Source organism: Globicephala melas, chromosome 16 (assembly GCF_963455315.2).
Source record: "Globicephala melas chromosome 16, mGloMel1.2, whole genome shotgun sequence".
Lineage (NCBI taxonomy): Eukaryota > Metazoa > Chordata > Mammalia > Artiodactyla > Delphinidae > Globicephala > Globicephala melas.
The window spans coordinates 34970657-34990924 of record NC_083329.1 but is presented as its reverse complement, the minus strand read 5'-3'; the positions used below and the strand labels follow the sequence as shown (position 1 = coordinate 34990924).

Genomic DNA, 20268 nt, shown 5'->3' with positions numbered 1-20268 from the left:
CCTGGCAGTCCTCAGGCCTCCCATATTACTTCCCTCTCAGCTCTCTCCCCCTGAGGTCAGGAAGTCAGAGGACGAGGCCCCTCATGGGTTCATGGAAACAATTCCCCTGAACAGTCTCTGCTCCTTAGTGCTGCCCCAAAGTAGGCCCACTGCCCACACTGCTGTGACACCCTAGGTGTCACACCACTGCCCCTTTCTCCTTTCCATTTCATGGTATATTGTCCACTTTTATTTTTAATCCTCAAATCCAACCTTTATCTTGCCCCTCCCCACCATGCACACAGAGGCTTTGCATATGGTATGCAGCTATTTGTGAAACTAAAAAGGAAAAAAAAAGAGAGAGAAGTATTTATATACTCAGGATACTGTCCTTTGTTACTTGTATGTATTGAAAATGTCTTCTCCTAGTTAGTGACTCATTTTTCTACACTCGCCACCTTAAGTTTCCCTAAAATCACCCTGGTATACCTCTCATTATATTCAAAATGAATATAAATTTGACCTCCAGCCCTCATCCTGGAACTAAGTTTGTGCATCTCAACTCTCTTTCTTGGGAAAAATTCCTTTCTATCAGACTAGACACACTCACGTAAATAGACTCCCAGTAGGCTCACCCATTCCCAAACATGCCCAGAAAGATATGAATCCTCATGGATGGGCCAAACAGTCCAGGAATGGAGTTAGTGAATGGAGTCAACCGATAGAATGAGAAGCTTCCAGCTCCACAGTGAGGGTGATTAGCAGACACACAACCTGCAGGGAGCTAGAGGGATGGAGTAAAAGGCGGGGTTCAGGTTCACTTCCATATACACACTGGAAAACCACCTCTCTCCTTGACCCTTCAGTCTCAGTTGTTTTCCCTCCTCTTTCTCTCTGCCCTTCTCTCCTTCTGTCCTCATGACCTTTCTTCTCTTCCCATTAGGGTGGTGCTCTTTACAGATCATGGCAAATGCAGGGCAGCCTGGCCTAAGACATTTTCTCATCACATTGACAAATATACCAAGTGTTCAACGAAAACTTTGGTGGGAACTTTCAATCAAGTTTTGACATGCTTGCTGTTCCACAACCTGAAGATCTGTCGTGACTTGGGCCTTTTCAGAGCATTCCACTTGGGAAAGTACCTGTGTGCAGATACGTTTTGTTTATTTTCTCCTTTGTGTTCAACACTAGGAGCATTAGACTGTATCTCCTCTGAACCTCCCCGGCTGACCTTCAGGATCACCTTGGAGGAGTCTTCGGTTCTTTTCCTCTAATTCTAAATGCTCATCGACTCTCTCTATGAACCTAAGCTATTTCAGAAAGCAACATGGGGATTGCCATCTAGGTGGAGAACATTGGTATAAGCACTGTGGAGTATGTAGGGTATTAACAGGGAGCTTTCTAGCGAGTTGTAATTTTTTTTAAAAAGACGTGTAGTGAGGAAGTTAAATAACAGAATTTAGAAACAGTTCAAGAAGGTCCTCAGGGCAGGAACTATGCCCTTGTTGCTAAGGTTTTCTCTATAGAGTGTCTGGCATGTAGTGGTAGCTACAAAAATGTTAGTCAATTAAAAGCCCAAAGAAACCTCCCAAGGTGCCCCACAACCAGCCCCCTGGTGTCTCACCACCTCCCTGGCTCTTCCTCACCAACTTCAGCCCCATCCCCATCTTCAAGAATCACTTCCCACCTGCCTTAGTCCATTTGTAATACTTTAACAGATACCATAAGCTGGGTGACTTAAAAAACATTTATTTTTGATAGTTCTGGAAGCTAAGAAGTCCAAGATCAAGGCACCAGCAGAGAGCATGCCTTCTGGTTCATAGATGGCCATCTTTTTTCTGTGTCCCCACATGGCAGAACAGAACTCTGCCATGGGAGCTCTCTGGGGGTCTATTTTATAAGGGCACTAATCCCATTCACCAAGGCCCCACCCTCATAGCCTAATCACCCCTCAAAGCCCCACCTCCAAATACTATCACATTGAGAGTTAGGGCTCCACATATGAATTTTAGGGAGACACAAACATTCAATCTAGAGCACTACCCATGCCACTTGGCATACTCCTCTCAATTTAAATGTTCAGGTTTTCACATAAACAAGGAAAAGAGTGTCACCTCAAGCAGCTTCTGAAGTACAGTCCCATAAACACCCTGGAGGACAGGAACACCAAGGAACAAACACTGGTTAAGAGCTCCATGTATCTCTCTGCCACACCAGTCAGGAAAAATCTTCCTCTATCCTGCTGTACTGAGATCTCATTGGTGTCAGGACTGGGCAGTGGGGTTGGGGGATAGGCTCTGGGTGGTAGGACCGTGAGATACACCCAAGACTGCAGAGCCTTGACCATTTGAACTGCTTACTTAGCTTTGGATCACATGTTGCCTCACGGCGATTCAGTTATTGTCTTGCAAACCCGTTTAGTTCTTGAATTCTCATTTCCCTTATTACAGTTATATATCCTACCTTGCCAACTACACTCTAATTCTTCTAAGAGCAGGGATCTGTATATATACCTCCTTGCATGACACACAAAACTCTACAGGTGCTTGATAAACACCAATCAAATTAAATTGTGACTTTTTACACTTTAGACAAACTCCCTCTCTTTCCAAAGTAAGATCCTGATTATTTTAGTATTTCTTCTCTTATATGTGGTTCCGCCAATCTTGAATAATGATAGTTACTAATCTCCAAATAATCTCCCTTACGTGCAAAGAAAAGTGTTTCAGCTACAGAAGACTCATGTTTTTAGAGACACAGGTATTTTTTTATGAAATACTTTGTATTTAAATTCCAAAATTAGGCTGATGAGACAGAGCACCTTCTTGACCATCTAAGATGAGACAGTGTATTCAGGGATCAGCCTAAGCATGTGGTTCTCAAAGTCCCTGGTGTCCCTGAGACCCTCCCAGAGGGTCAGCAAAGCAAAAACTATTTTCATAATAATAATGAGAAATTATTTGCATTTGTTACTGTGCTGGATTGGCACTGATGGTGCAAAAGCAATGGTAGTCATCGCAATGGCACCAGGCGATGGTGTCATCGCCTTAGCTCTGGTGGTCATTGTGTTCTTCACCACCATGCACTCCTGGTTAAAAAAAAAAAAGCCAATTTCACTTAAGAATGTCCTTGATAATGCAGTAAAAATTATTAATTGTATTAAGTTTTAACCCTTGAGAACACTTAACTTGTGTGGCAAAATGCTAACTACATAACTTCTGCTGCATTATAAATATGAAGGTTGTCTTGAGGAAAAGCACTCAGGCATTCGAATTATGAGCTACACTTGGTGCTTTTTCATGGAATACCAGTTTTACTTGAAGGATGCGTGACCAAATATGGCTACAGTATCTGGCAGATACTTTCTCCAAAATGAATGAGGTGAGCCTGTCACTTCAAAGAAATAAAACTGACGGTATTTGTTGCCAATGATAAAATTGGCATTTACAAGCAAAAATTAGAATTTTGGAAAACATATATCCTTTACCAAGAACTGGACAACTTTTTGATGCCTAAAGGCTTTTCTGATGAGATCCGTGGCGATATTAACAAATGTGGGTTTTTATATTGTAGAATAAAATATCAACATTTGGAGGATCTACAGAACTCAATCAATAATTTCTAAATAAATAATCCACTATGTTACACAAATTACTCATGGATTTAAATTTTTTTAAGAATTCAAAGTGCAAGGTAAACCAATGGATTTTAATATAACAGAACATCATAAGATAGTTAATATGGTTTCAGATTCCACATTACAACTAACCTCTAAAAAACCACCACTTGGTGAGTTTTAGTGTAGTATCAAAGAAGAATACCCACAATTACCTAAAAAAGGCTATGAAAATATACTCCTATTCTAAATATACTACTGTGTGAGGCCACATTTTCTTCATCTACTTCAATCAAAACAGCATTGCAACAATTGAATACAGAAGCAAATATAATCAACCACTCTTTTCTCCTAAGTCATATATTAAAGAGATTTCTAAAAATAAAAAAATTCCATTCTTCTCACTAACTTTTTAATTTGGAAAAAATAGTTAATTAAAATTTTTCATTTATATTAACATGTAATGGATTTATTGTAATTTTGAAATAAACTAACAAATAGCTCTTTGGAGTCCTCAATAAATTTTAATTTCTTGGTCCTGGGACCCAAATTTTTGAGAACCACTGGTCTAGGATAACTCAATTTATAGGTCTTCTTTGATCATAACTTACGAGCAGGGCATAACGTCTTTAACGTATACACCCAACATCTTTAAAGTATAAACCAGATTATTTATTTTATTTATTTATTTATTTATTTTTGGCTGTGTTGGTTCTTCATTACTGTGCGAGGGCTTTCTCCAGTTGCGGCGAGCGGGGGCCACTCTTCATCGCGGTGCGCGGGCCTCTCACTGTCATGGCCTCTCCCATTGCGGAGCACAGGCTCCAGATGCACAGGCTCAGCGGCCATGGCTCACGGGCTTGGTTGCTGCGCAGCATGTGGGATCTTCCCAGACCAGGGCTCGAACCCTTGTCCCCTGCATTGGCAGGCAGATTCTTAGCCACTGCGCCACCAGGGAAGCCCCAGATATTTTTTATCCGTGTGTCTGATCTGACCCTGGCCTACACTGAGGCTCCTGAGTGGTGTTTATGGTGGCATTTATGATGGCTCACAGGTATGATTGAAGAACGTCTTCAATCCATTTCTCAGAGGAGCTTAGAGTTACTTGAAAATTTGGAGGTTTTGCCTTTCCAGGTCATTCATAAAGACATTGAGTAGAATATCCCTGTATACTTATTACCTTTGAAAGGAACCCACTTAGCTTTATATGTTTTCTGTCTCAAAGACATGTGCCTTTGACTAAACGTTGCCCTCAGTTTCATGAAATCTTAACATCAGGATTGTCTGTGGTGTGCAATCTAGTGAAAGGCTGATCATTGTCGATATAGACTACATCCATGGAGACCCCATTCTCAGTAGACATATGTGACCCCTCTGGGGGTTCCTAGGGCATTTTTCAGGCATGATTTCTCCTTATAAAACAATTTCCCCAGAGAGTTTATGCTTGACTCAGTATTGCTCGATCTCTTAGCTTGAGTGATTTATTTCAGAGTCCTAGTCACTCAGAGATAGCTCATATGAAAATGGTGTTCCTCGTTCTACATGATCCTTGAATTTCTGACTAATTTTTGATGTGAATTTGATCTGATAGAAGTTATATGCTTTCCTATTTCTGTCATTTGTGGAATGTCTCCCTTCTCCTGTGAAACTCTTTACCTCTCTCTAGTGATTTTGTTTACTGCTCTAGTGAACAGCATAGGATTTTTCCTCCAACATCTAATTTGTACAATTGGTGACATTCATTTCTTAAGAAGGTATTTTTAAACTCTTTGTATTATTTAGAAAATGAACTACAGGTATTTATTTCAATCTAACAATTTAATCTTATTTCCTTTTTAAAATTAAGCAACTTAATGGATTTCTTTCCTTCCTTTTCCTCTCCCTCTAGATCCTGAATTCAATCATGTTGTCACTGTTATGTAACAGTTTACCCACAGCTACTTCCTGTAGCTATTCCTAATCACCACTCAGGACAAAATACAATATGTTTCTTTCCTGTGGATTTAAAGACTAACTTTTTAAAGAAAGAATCTGTGTTATCCCAAACTCTTTATTTCTTTATCTGGTCCTGATTCAGGAAGAATTGCTACAATTTGTATAAATCCTTCTTTGAGGCTCGGTCCCTGGCTATATCATTTGGTCTAGTTTTGTAGCTTCCCTTCTTATTACAAAATACCAGCTCATGCTCATCATTCGATCCAATAAATGTGTGTTGAACACACACTGGTATAAGTGCTATGGGGACACATATCAAAGATGATATAAAAGCCTAGGCACACCATGGTCTCTGACCTTCCAAGAGTCCATTCTAATGCAGGAGACCAAGGCTGACATGAGCAACTCCAGTTGGCGTTTACAAAGTGCTTTGGGAGCACAAAGGAGGGCGACAGGAACTGTGGTGCCATTGCTGCATTACCGGAGGTGACTATGCCTTCAAGGTCTCTATTAACCTCTTGTGTAGACCTTGCTTCCCTGAACTATACCCATCTTTGCATCTAAGAGGCTCAGGTGATAAGTACAAGGGCATTTGTGTCTATCCACCTCAAGAGGCCATATTTGACACCCTGTACTTCCCCATGTACACCCTTCCGGTGGGTTCTTTGGCTGTTGTCATTCCACACTGCGTCTTCTAACGCATGCCCAGAAGCCCACTGTACCCCAACACTGCGACCATGCCTTCCAGTGCCTTTGGTGCTGGGCTCTACTGCCCTTACTGCAATCACTAAAGGAGTTCTAGAAGCTGGGAAAATATTTTAATCCAGTCTTTGAGGTCTGAGAAAGTAGTCAATTACAGTTACTGGGTGGGCCAAAAAGTGCCTTCGTTTTTTAAGTAAAAATAAAAGACACATTTTCACCAAGAACTTTATTGAACAACATATTCACCCTTTTGTTCCACTACTTTCTGCCATTTTTCAGGCAACTTCATAATTTCATCTTCCCAAAACTTTTTATCTTTTTGAGCAAAGAACTGTTCCAGGTGCCTTTTACAGTCTTCCAGGGAATTGAAATTTTTTCCATTAAGAGAATTTTATAAAAACCGAAATAAATGGAAATCCGAAGGTGCGGTGTCTGGTGAATATGGTGGATGAATCAGAACTTCCCAGCCAAGCTGTAACAGTTTTTGCCTGGTCATCAAAGAAACATGCGGTCTTGCATTATTCTAATGGAAGATTATGCGTTTTCTGTTGACTAATTCTGGATGCTTTTTGTCAAGTGCTGCTTTCAGTTGGTCTAATTGGGAGCAGTACTTGTTGGCATCAATTGTTTGGTTTTCTGGAAGGAGCTCATAATAGAGGACCCCCTTCCAATCTCACCATATATACAACATCACTTTCTTTGGTGAAGACCAGCCTTTGGTGTGGTTGGTGGTGGTTCATTTCACTTTGCCCCACAATCTCTTCCATTCCACATTATTACACAGTATCCACTTTTCATTGCCCGTCACAATTTGTTTTAAAAATGGAACGTTTCCATTACGTTTAAGAAGAGAATCCCATGCAGAAATACGGTCAAGAAGGGATTTTTCGCTTAATTTATGTGGAACCCAAACATCAAAGCAATTAACGTAACCAAGCTGGTGCAAATGATTTTCAACGCTTGATTTGGATATTTTGAGTATGTCAGCTATCTCCTGCGTGGTATAACGTTGATTGTTCTCAGTGAATGTCTCGATTTGATTGCTATCATCTTCAACTGGTCTACATGACCCTGGAGCATCATCAGCGAGAAATCTCCAGCACGAAACTTTGCAAACCCTTTTTGACACGGTCGATCAATCACAGCACCTTCTCCATACACTGCACAAATCTTTTTTTCTGCATTTCAGTTGCATTTTTACCTTTCTTGAAATAATAAAGCATAATATGCTGAAAATGTTGCTTTTTTTCTTCCATCTTCAATATTAAAATGGCTACACAAAAATTCACCAATTTTGATATCTTTTTTTTAAATGCACACTGATATGACAGCTGTCACATACAATCTAACAAAATTGTTTTGAATGAAGTTAAAGACAACTAAGTGCTACTAGAGCCATCTTATGGAAAAAAATGAATGAAGCTTTTGGCCAACCCAATATTTTTAAGCACTTATAATGGCCTCTTTTGCTTAGCCCTCAGGAGAGGGACTTGGTGAAAGTTCTGCAGAGTGAGGATGGAGATGGGAGAGATGACCTAAGAGTCATCATCATATGCATTAAGCACTCATAAGTATATTTTTTTCTCCTCACAGTAAATTCTCTGCCTTCCTAGAGGCATACTGATCCCAGAGGTTGGGAAATTTTATCTCCTCTCTGTTGAGCTGTACTACTTAGGGATCCTAGAATCTGACTCTCAGCTTCAAAGGTGCTTCGAGATTTATCCCAGGAATCAAGTCTCCCATGCAAATAGGAGTCTTGATGGAGATGACTTGACTATTTCCACGTGATGTGGGTGGACTAGTTATACGTTTCTAAGATCCGTGAGGGAAGGGACAGTGTATGTTTTGCTCATCACTGTAACTCTAATGCCTGGCACATAGTAGGTACTCAATAAATATTTTTGCCTAGCAAACCTGATAGAGTGACCAACTGTCCTGGTTTGCCTCGGACTGAGAGGATTCTGAGGACATGGAACTTTCAGTGCTAAAACCAGGACAGTCCTGAGCAAACTGGGACAGTTGGTCACCCTACTTATCAATAAACCCAAATGGGCGAAAGAATGAGTGTCCACATGTATTGAAAAATTCAGTTTAGTCTACTGCCTTTGTACTGTGTGTTTCTTCCCTGTGATTTTTGTTTACTATTCACACAAAACACTTCACTTGTGGTCACCAAATGTGTGGAGGTTTTCCCCCACACCAAACAATTCTCTGATACCAGGTGGATGTCCTACAATTTAACTCAATTCTGACAGTATGAATCCCATAGTTTAAGGGCTCAGATCCCATAGGTTAAGGGCTCAGTCCCACAAGACTGCCCACCCACCCCCAAAACCCCCCACACTTCAGAGGCCAGTCAAAAGTCAGGTTATCACCTGTGCTTCTGACCACTGGCTATAGATCAGAGGTTTCAATGACGCTCTCTTTGGGTTTAAGTTGCTAGAGTGGCTCACGGAACTCAGGAAACACTTACGTATTTTTATTAAAGGATATGTTTAAGGATACAGATGAACAGCCAGATGAGGAGATACACAGGGTGAGGTCTGGGAGGATCCTGATCACAGGAGCTTTTGTGCTCATGGAGGTGGGATGCATCACCCTCCCAATGTGGATGTGTTCACCTACCTGGAAGCTTCCCAAACCCCATACTATTGGGATTTTATGGAGGCTTCCTCATGTAAGCATGATCAATCATTAATTCCATTTCCGGCCCCTCTTTCTTCTCTGGAGAATGAGGAGTGGGGCTGACAATTCCAAGCTTCTAATCATAGCTTGGTCTTTCTGGTGACCAGCCGCCATCCAGGAGCCACCCAAAGTCACCCCGTTAGAATAAAAGATGCTCCTAATGCTCTAATTACTAAGGGAATTCCAAAGGTTTTAGAAACTCTGTGCCAGGAACTGGGGGCAGAAACCAATACATATTTTCTGTTATCTCCCACCATGGTTAACTGAGGAATAAGCTGTAGCATTTAGGATTAACAAAGAAAGTGAACATTTTCATTGAGTTTTGTTTTGTAGGTTATTAACCAAATCAAGCTAACTTAATGAAACAGTGCCTCTCCATAATACAAATGATACAGTGATATTTTAGAATCTGTAACAACATTAAAACCACCAAGAGTTTGCAGAACTTATAAATATAAGATTCTCCCTACACTATGCCAACACAATCTAACAGCATCCCAAAGTGAGAAGCCATGAAAGAATTTCCTTCATTAAATTGCAAGTCACTGCAATGTCTTCTCTCCCAAAAGTAATCTGAAAAAAATCAAAGGCCCCGTTGCTCTGGAAATGAAATGATAGTGAAAGAATAGTCGTCTAATAAAACAACTACTTCTGGTGAGAAGTATAAGTCATGAATTTGTATTACATTCAAGACTCGACAATTAATTTTTCTAAAATACCCTGAACAGCCACACAGATTTTCTATTTCAAATTAATATGTATTGCATTCAAAATGTGGGGGAGGGGACAGCAGCATAGCTTATTTAATAAGTAAATAATATCAGTTACCAAAAAGTGTCCTGTAATTTTCCATGATTTACCCAGCCACAAACACAAATTCCTTCAGCATTCCTATGTATTGATAACTTTTCACTTCCAACTGAAATCTTAGTCTCACATGTGGCTTCTGCCTCATTCTTCCTCTATGTCAGACAAGTCTTAAGAGTCTGCCTTTATGATACTTTTCTAATTCTTTTCTTCTGCCCAAGTTGATCCTAGGTCTAACATAATGAGAATAGAAATAAAAAGTGGATCAATTTATAGTATTTTTGGGTTTGTTAGCCAAGAAGTGATGAAAAAGAAAGAAAGAAAGAAAGAAAATACCATGTACTGAGTACCTACAATGTGCCAATAAATAAGTTTACTTAATCCTTAAAATAACTCTGCAAGGGGGGTATTGTTATCCCCATTGACTTATGATGAAACTGAGGCTCAGAAAGTTTGAATGTACTGAATGAGGTCATTCAGCTACCAAGCTGTAGAATTCAGATTCAATTCCAGTCAGTCTATCTCTAAAGGCTATGCTCTCCCACTGTATCTTATCTGGGTGAACATACCCAGGTGGCTTGGTAGTCTATGATAAATGAATAATTTGGACCCACATAATTAGAAAGTGAATTTTCCTGGTTTTAACTAATAAGAAATGTAAGAAAATTACCTTGTATAAATGTGTAATCCTACTTTTAGATTTTATTATGGACATGATTTTATAACTTCCTATTTTGATTAAGGTCAATTAATAAGCTGCCTATATAATAAATTTTGCTTGCCCCTCTCCCCAAAAAATAAAACTCACCACTTTTTAGATAAACCTGCTCTCTTATTTTAGCTTCAGTGTATATTAGTAGATTAAATTGGGATTTTATATTATCTCAGAAGTTCATCTAATTTAGGATATCTCATTTTGGATCAAATTATCTGATACACGATGCAATGGATCACCCATAAAGCCACCATTGCTAAATAATGTTTCTTTCATTCAAAAAATATTTAGCCTCAAATGCTTAGCTTTATTAAAACTTACTTTACCCTGTTATATTCTTTGTTAGATTATTTAAAAATACTAATTTTATTTACTTTAAATTATTTTTAGGTTATGAAATCTAAAATATATGTCATTATCACAAATTAAACAATGCATATGTGTATAAAGAGAAATGTCATAGAAGAGAAGAGGTTAGAGAAACAGGCAGAGGTCAGTTTATGTTGGTCCTGTGGGTCAGATAAAGGACTTTGGATTTGACTCATATTCGGTAGGAAGCCAATGGAAGACTTTAAGCAGGAGAATAACATGATCTGATTTATGTTTTAAGAAAAGCACTCTGGACTTCCCTGGTGGTGCAGTGGTTAAGAATCCACCTGCCTATGCAGGGGACGTGGGTTCGATCCCTGGTCTGGGAAGATCCCACATGCTGCGGAACAGCTAAGCCCCTGAACCACAACTACTGAACCTGTGCTCTAGAGACCGTAAGCCACAACTACTGAGCCCACGTGCTGCAACTACTGAAGCCCACATGCCTAGAGCCTGTGCTCCGCAGCAAGAGAAGCCACCACAATGAGAAGCCCGTGCACCACAGTGAAGAGTAGCCCCCGCTCACCGCAACTAGAGAAAGCCCACGCAGCAACGAAGACCCAACGCAGCCAAAAATGAAAAAAAGAAAAGAAAAGAGAAGAAAAGCGCTCTGGCTGCCATATGAAGGGTGGATCACAAAGGAGGGCAAGAGTGGGATCCAGAAGGCCAGTTGAGAGGTGTGGTCAATGTTAGGGAAAAGACAGTGGTAACTGAAGATGATGGGGAAACAATGGAAACAGACAGAAAGGATCATGTTTGGTATCTTATTCGTGGGTTGAATTGAGGGTTGGGCTGGCTAGGGAGAGCAAAGTGTCAAAGATAGCTCCTAGGTTTGAGGACTGAGCTATGGATGGCAGCATTTTCTGAAACGGAGAATAAGAGAGAAGCAGGATGCTTCCCTTGTTGCAAGATTTATATGTGTGCATACTTGGGGGATGGAGTGGCTCCTAGAATTTAATCCTACTCTACTGCTCACATACATTTTGTAATTTTTCAGATGTGGCCAGTAGACTCTAGGGTGGTCCCCATGATCCCAACTTGCTGGTACTCATGCTTTGTGTCATCTTCTCCCCTTGAGTATTGATACCCATGATTTGCTTCTAACCAATAGAAAGTAGCAAATGTGACAGAATGTACATGAACACATATTCATGGCTCCATTACATAACATTGTAACACATTTTTTTCTAGGAAACTCTCTCTCTGGTTGGCTTTGGAGAAGCAAGCTATTTATTATGAGCTAGCCTATGAAGAGAGCCAAATGGCAGCAACTAAGGGCAGTCTCTGATTAAGAGCCAGCAAGAAACTGAGGCCCTTAGTCCAACAACCTGAAATGAATTAAATGCTGCCAATAACTACATGAGTTTGGAATCAGATCCTTCCCCAGTCGAGCCTCAGATAAGACAGCAGCCCCAGTCAACACCTTGACTGTGGCTTTTTGATACCCTAAGGCAGCTAAGCTGAGCTCAGATTCCTGATCCTGACACATAATAAATGTGTCATTTTAAGTATATTTGAGGTAATATTGCTAAATAGAAATAGATAAGTAATACACCAATTTTCTTAAAAGAAAATATAGCCGTAACAGGATTCAGATTTCTCCCATATATAAATTCCTATTCCTGTTTTGAAAATTTTGCTTTTTATAAGTATATAATATTTATAAATGTGTAAGTCTATATACTCTTTCCAATAACATACATATAAAAGTTTTGCAAATATCTGTCAATTTAACACTTATAGAATTATAAGCTACAAGGAAACTTGGATAGGTGAAGCAACTTGCCCAAGTTCCTACAGCTAGTCAGTGACAAATCCAAGAACAAAACTTACCACACTGAAATGCGATTTTCACATTCACATAACATATGTGAAAGTCTTGACAATCTTGACAATCTTGACAATCTTCCACTTTTAAAGTGTATACTATCAAAACCTTTCGAGAACTCCCAAAAGGCAAAAATTTTCTCACCTAGAAAGTATACTGCCACATGTGAACTTTAGCATTATGAAATGCATCAAAGCTGAATCAGACGGATTTATTGTGTTTGACTCCTTCCTTCACTCTAAATTTTTTAATAAGAAAGGAGAAGATGGTTTTTAGCTTTTATATTTTACTCAAGATCTTATTCAATACACATGCAGCCATAGGAGATGCTGAAAAAGAAAGAAAGCACAGCCTCTGCTCTCAAAAAGCTGCTAGTTTGAAGTGGCACAGATAGATGTCTGGGCTTAATATAAAGCTGTCTGAAAATGTTTCATTTGGCCCTGATAAGAAAGCATAAATGATAATGCATGCAAAGTGCCTGGCACAGAGCAAATGTACCCATTACTGTTATTACCAAACGGAAGGGACAAGGGAGGTGCCCAGGGGCAGTATGTACCAAATTTTAAGAAAGTGATGAACCAAACCTCGCCACCCAATTACTTCATAATTACCCATAATTTAACTTTCAACAGTTTGTCATCCTATTTGATAAAGACCTTTATGAAAAGAAAAGAACGCTCAGCAGCAGTAACTGGAAATGATTCATAAAAGGGAACAATTGCCCAACCCTTGCCAGGTGGAGAAAGTTGCAGAAAGTTGCACCAAAACAAACAAATACTTTTGGCTGACGCTAGAAGGCTGAGTAATATTTACAGGCAAACTGCAGGGTTTAGCAGGCAAAACCTCATAGCTCTTCGATTCTTTTTGGCAGACATATATTGAGCATCTACTGTGGATCAAACCCCGTGCTAGACACTAGGGATGTAAAAATGATTAAGAGACAGTCTTTGGCTCCAAAAAAAGAAATTGTAATAGAGTTCTGTGATCATGGGGTTTCTTTACGGGGTGATGAAAATGTTCTAAAACTGGTCCTGGTGGTGGTTGCACAACCTTGTGAATATAGTTAAAACCATTGAATTGTACATTTTAAACGGGTGAGCTGTATGGTATGTGAATTCTATCTCAATGAAACTGTTAGGAAAAAAGTCACAGTAGATGTTGGTTTCTTGAGTGCTCAAACAGCCTGAATACTTCACACCTCTCTGTGTCCATGCCCTTTGCCATGTGACTTTCCTGTGATGGGTGGGGAAATGAAAGAGTCATTTCCCCACCCATCAAATCTGGGTTCACCTTATGAATTGCTATTTCTCATAGAATGCAGGGAAATGACTTTTTGCCAGTGCTGAGCCTGGGACTCAAGAACGCTTGCATGTTTCCATTTGACATTTGCTTCACTGCCATTGCCACGAGAACATGCTTAGATAGGAGAAGAGAGACATGTGGTGCAGAGCAGATTCTCTTTAATCATCCCAAGGTCATCCTAGATTAGCCAAAAGCCAGCCAACTCCCAGACATGAGCCCAGTCATGACCAGAAAAACCACCCAGTCAAGCCCAACCCTAGTGGTCAACCTTCAAACTTACAAACTCGATATTTTTGTTTTAAGCCACTGTGTTTTGAGGTTGTTTGCAGGAATTTTTTTTTCTTTTTTTGGTAGAAATAGGTAACTGATACAGTGAGATAACACAGCATTCAAGTGTCATCCCATAAACTTGAAGGAAGGTGATAGGATAATGAAGGAAATTCAGAGCTTCCTAGTCACCTTCTACAGAGGAGGGGTGGAAGGATTAGAATACATATATTCAATTGTGTGTGTGTGTGCACAAAAACATACATAAAAATATAAAAATGTTGGTCAGAAGTAGTACAAGGTGGTTGGAAATTCCACAGTGACATTTTAAAAATGAGAACTTCACCTTAATTTTTTCAGCATAAAAGTTTAGCCAAACAACGTCACAGATATGACACTCATAATAAAAAAAATGCATAACCTCAATCTATGCATGAGAAAATGTCAGAGTAATCCAAATTGTGGAACATTCTGGTTAAAACAACAACAACAACAAACTGGCCGGTACCTAGAAGTGTTAAGGTCATGAAAGACAAAACAACAACAACAACAAAAAATTGAGCTACTTTACAAGATTGGAGGAAATAAAGGAGACATGACCATTAAATGAAATGTGGAGTCCGTGGATTCCAGAACAGAAAAAGGACATTAGTGGAAAAATTAGTAAATTTTGAATAAGATCCGTAGATTAGTTAATAGTAAAAAGTAGTAAATCAATGTTAATGTTTTAGGTTTCAATAATTGTTCTATATAAATAAGTTCTCAACATTTGTGGAAGCTGGGTGAAGGATTATATGGGAACTCTGTGTACTATTTTTGTAACTTTTTTCTAAGTCTAAAATTATTTCAAGATAAAAATCTTTTTAAATAAGAAAGTTAGGCCAAGGGTAATGTGATCACATATATATATATATATATATATATATATATATATATATATTTTTTAAAGAGGGAAGAGTATATAAAAAACTGTTAACAGCAGCAAATAATGTGTTGACATGCCAGGTACTATTCTAGATATTGGTGGTATGGTAATCAACAAGACAGAAAAATCACCAGACTCTCTTGTAAATAGAAATATACAGGATAATTTCAGCTGGTGCTAAATACTATGTAGAAAATAAAACAGGCTAAAAGTAGAAACGGATTGGGTGAGCTACTTCAGATTAGGTAGCCAGGAAAACTCTTTTCTGGAAGTGTTATTTGAATGAGATCTGACTGACCCAAAAAACCAACTTTGTGAAGATATGGAAGGGGCATTCTAGACATGGAAAAGCAAAGCAAAGGCCCTGGGGCAGAAGCAAATATGAAGAATGCCAGGAAGAGAAAGGCTAGACTAGCCAGGGTGGAACGTGACCAGGTCAGACTAGAGCATAGACATCATCCATAGTAGGTAGGCGCAGGTAAAGAGTTTGTGTTTTATGTAAAAAATGAAACCACTGGAAGGTTTTAAGAGGGGTTGGACATGTGACTGACATTCTTAAAAATGTTGTTTCATTTTTTGTGGAAAATGACCAACAGGTAGACAAGAATGGAAAGAGGGAAGCCTGTTGGAGGCAACGTCAACAGTCTAGAGAAGGAGGTTGGTGGCTTGATTAGGGTGGTCACTGAAAGTGGAAAGCAGTGAATGATTCCAGATAGATTGTATTGAAGGTGGAGCTGACTAAATTTTGCAGATGAATTGAATGTGGGAGGTGAGAGAAGGCAAGGAATCTAGGATTCCTTGTTTTCTTGTGCAACTTGGAGGGATTCTGGTGCCAATTACCTTGGAAGAGTGATGGAGGAACAGTATTCTTGGGGGAAAAAAATCAAGAATTCTGTTCTGGATACATTAGAGACATTAGACCTTCATTATTTCAGGGTGTGTGTGTGTGTGTGTGTGTGTGTGTGAGTGTATTTATATTTTTCAGGAACTTACATTTTGGAAAAATAATGAAGTTTAGGAACATTCAAAATATGTTAGACCAACCAGGTGCCCCAATGATTCAAAATAAAGACAGGGAGCGTATCTCACCTGGAAAAGTTACTGAGCTGAGACTAATATATAGGACAGATGGCTCCATCCTTAAAACAAGCGGTTATAGAAGTCACAAAGAAAAGTGATGTATTAAATTTGTTCCTTAGCGTGAACAATGGTGGGCATCCATGGGTGAACCATTTTACAATTGTCATCACCCGTGTAAATACGACATCTTTCATGCGGAAAATAAATGAAACCGTGCGCATGTCCTTCAGGTTTAAGAAAGGAAACTCTGACCAAATGTGCACGTAGTTAGAGATATCATAGTGATTTCTTTTTCTTTTCTTTTCTTAAAGGAACAGTGCACAGGGCACCTGGGGACTATAGGAGGGTAACTATTGGAGGGACTACGGTATTGCGGCCAAGGGCGTAGACTGTTGAGCCCAAAAACCTGCCACTCCGCCACTCACTGGTGGTATAGCTTGCAAGTTCTGTAACTTCCCTGTGCCTTAGTTATATCATCTGTAAAATAGGGGGATGATATACAGTAGACCCTGTAGTGCCTGCCCCTTCCCTTCCCCAGATTCCCCTTCTCAGCTGCTGGAGTGTTACCAGAAGATGGCATTCACCTATTAGCCCTCTTTGGGCATTGCCATGGCTGAGGAAAACGGTCTTTCCTAAGGTCACACCCCCTTCCACGTGCAGCCCACATCCAATGACTGAGCAAAAAAGAGTATAAAGGCCTGAACCTTCACCCCAATTCAGGGCAGCTGGAAGAGCCTTCCCAGCTCCAGAGCTCCATGTGGGGTTGACTGAAGGCTTCACTGGGCTTCAACCTCAACATCTCACCCTGCCCAATCCTGCTTCCTTCTCCTCCCTTCCCCAAGAGTGGATCCCAAGACCCCTCTCTGAGAAACATTTTGCAATTCTCATCACCCTCACAGAGTCTGCTTCCTAGAGAGCCCAGCCTGTGAGGTAAGAGTACCCTCCTCCTCTTAGGGGGATCCTTAGGAATAAATAAGTCACTATAATAAGGCACTTAAAAGAGCGTGTGCACACAGTAAGTGGAATATAAGCGTTAGATATTGTTATGGAAGTGTTTTCTTATGAGATTATCAATGCCTACAAAACTACAAATAGTTTTCCCCTTTAGCCATAAAAGGTTCATTACAGTGGTTTGAGTTAATTCTCCATAATTGTGTTACATACGAATAAAGTTAACTTGCTTGTTTTAGATGATGAGAGGGAAGAAATGTATTTCTGGCCTATTTGTTGCTACTGAGATCCCCTCATTGTTGATTGTCAGGGGGCATCTCTGTTTTCAAACTGACTATAAACACTTTCTCATTTATACACTGGGTTTTTTTTTTAATGGAGAAAAGGTAGATGTGAATTATATTTTTATTAGGCTGTGATTACATACATCTCCTTGATAGAGACTTCTTCATGCCAGGAATTGGCATTTGCAGGGTCTTCTGAGATGAGGGTCTCATCCTCTGAGATGAGAGGGAACAAATGTCTTGAGCTTAGCCCATTCTGTTCAGACAGAACAGTTGTGATAACCAGGGAGAGGGATGGATATTAAGCTCATTTTGTCACTGCATTTTTTTTTTCCTGGTTCATAAGTACTTGATCCTTATGGACTAAAATAGAGATGGAACTTTTCCCATAAAACTGAAGGTTCTAAAACAAGAATAACCAAAGAGCTTCTGTACTTGAAAGCAGTGAATACAAGATCACATATAGCTAAATTTGAAAAACAAATGTTAACCCAAAAATCAGATTATACATTAGATTAAACCACAGTCTAACACATCAGGAGAAAGAAAGAACTGACAAATGCAAGCTGTATGAAAAGTAGAGGCTATGGTGGGTAAGAATTTATCTTTGCTTTACCCATAATTCTTCAAAGAGCATTAGTTGTATAATTTGGTTAAAGCCATGTGTACAACGTATAGAAGAGGTCACTGTATTCTTCTTCCAATTAGAAAGCCAGAAAGTTTGTGATTCCATTTCCCCATATGAGTCTAATATTATTCCCTGATACAAAGCTTCCAGCCTGTGAAGAGTTTGGGAAATAATCACCAAAAGAAGTAATCCTCCCGTCCTGTTCAATGGGAGTCCTGAGTTGTTTGCTTCTTATCTACCTGTGTTCATCTGAAGGCCTTTGGCTTGCATGAGACTCCACGCCATTACCCATGGCAGTCGGGGTACACGTCTTCGCTCCAGTGGGCTCCTCGTTTCTCGGCCACAAGTTGAATAAATTGGGAGTGGCTGGCATAAAGCTTGAGTTTATCATTATTGTCCACCCATCCCCCTTTCTTGGCATCGTCGCCAGCTTCCAGAAGAAGATGATCCATTTCCTCCCCTGTTTCATCACGGTAGTTCACAGCCTCTGTCCCCATCCACATGTTATCGTGTTCCAGGGATCATCCACATAGCCTTTATAGACCACAAAGTGTTCCTGGCTGAATAGTTTGTGCAATTGTTTCTTCGACTCCTGTGTTTCTGCTCTGGCTTTCTGTAAGGAGTTCATGGCTCCCTCACCAAATTCTCTCTTCATTCTCTCTTCATTGTGGTACTAATCTCCTCTCCCGGATCCACCATCCCCCCCCGGGATGGCCCATGCCCCACAGTCCTTCCTTTTGATGGCTACAAATTGCAGGATGTTTCTCCCAGAAACAGGGTGGGTAACTGTACTTCCCTTGCTATCCTTTTTCCACCCAGTTAAGATGGGATCTGCAGCATGATTGGGGCCCCAACGCCCCAAAAGCCCTCAGCCAACCAGCCCTGGCTGAACTGCAGGATTTCTAGGTCTACCATTTTCAACCTCATACCAACCATTTCTGGCTCCTTCTCTCAACATGCCCATCCTTTTCATTAAATTTAAAAGAGAAGTTTCTTCCACCCAAAAGAGGGTCTGCCCACCTGGGTCCGGCCAAGACTGAGCCAGAAGTGTACTCGACAGCCTTGTATTCCGGCCACTCAACCAGCCAGCTCACTTTCCCGTTGGGGACCTGGCTTTGCCCCACTTTAGAGCCAGGGTAAGACGATGTCCTGGCCTTCTTGTGGGGCGTCTCAGCAGGGCCGTTTGAAACGGACATGAAGTTTGGAGGAAACCCATGTGAGGAAAATGGGCTCTAGCCGGCTGAGATGTTAGGGCAGCTGCTGGGCCTGACTGCCACAGAGGCCAAGGCCACAGAGAGAGACACGGTCGCTAAAGCCTTTGCCAGGCCATTTTTGGCTGCGTTGGGTGAATGCCAGCCATTCACCACCCAGTAGGCTGTAAGGATTTCCATTGCTCTCAGGTGGGGCGCTTCCAGTCGCAAGGGCGGGGCTCCCGACCTTGCCAGTAGGGGGCCAACGGCACAGCTGAGCAGCAGAGGATGAGCGCCTCACCACAAACCCCGCCCAGCGCCCCCTTGGGGCCATTGCTGCGTTTGTACTTCGCTACATTGAAAGATTTCAACGTCTGGAAGGGATTCTAAAGGGTTGAGAACATTGTTCAAACACCACCAACAAAATCAGCACACAACAAAAGTGCTTTCTTGCTTAGCAGGGTGTTAGTCTTCTGGGTAGACTTAGTTCACTAGTCTAGGACCAGTATCTGTTTGGGAGAAGGCAGAAAGAATGTGTTGGAGGCTCTGGGGGACAAAAGGCTCCTTATTTGGGATGCTCAAAAGCCTGGTGAGGGTGCCCTTGAAGGAGAAAGCTCACTTGGTGCACCCTGCATGGTCCTGGTGAGAAATCCATGAGGTGTGCACACATGGTATGGGGGATGGTTCCAAATCTCAGGCCCATCATTTTACCAGCTGAATGGCTTAGGCAGGTTGCACAAGCTTTATATTCAAAGGAGTAATGGCTACCGCATACCAGGAGCTGTCAAGCACAGAAGATTGTACTGAGGTCTGGACCATATGGCCTCTGCTCTTAAAGGATTCTAGTTGAGGAGGCAGCACATACATTTAAAAATAGAAGTAGGGACTTCCCTGGTGGCGCAGTGGTTAAGAATCCACCTCCCAAGGCAGGCGACACAGGTTCGAGCCCTGGTCCGGGAAGATTCCACATGCCGCAGAGCAACTAAGCCCATGTGTCGCAACTAC

General features: G+C 40.7%; 1 pseudogene; it reads right to left on the bottom strand.

Annotated features, from left to right (window-relative positions):
* Nucleotides 1-18357: 18357 nt before the first annotated feature.
* Nucleotides 18358-19386, bottom strand: LOC115858021 (ADP-ribose pyrophosphatase, mitochondrial pseudogene; annotated as a pseudogene).
* Nucleotides 19387-20268: the final 882 nt, after the last annotated feature.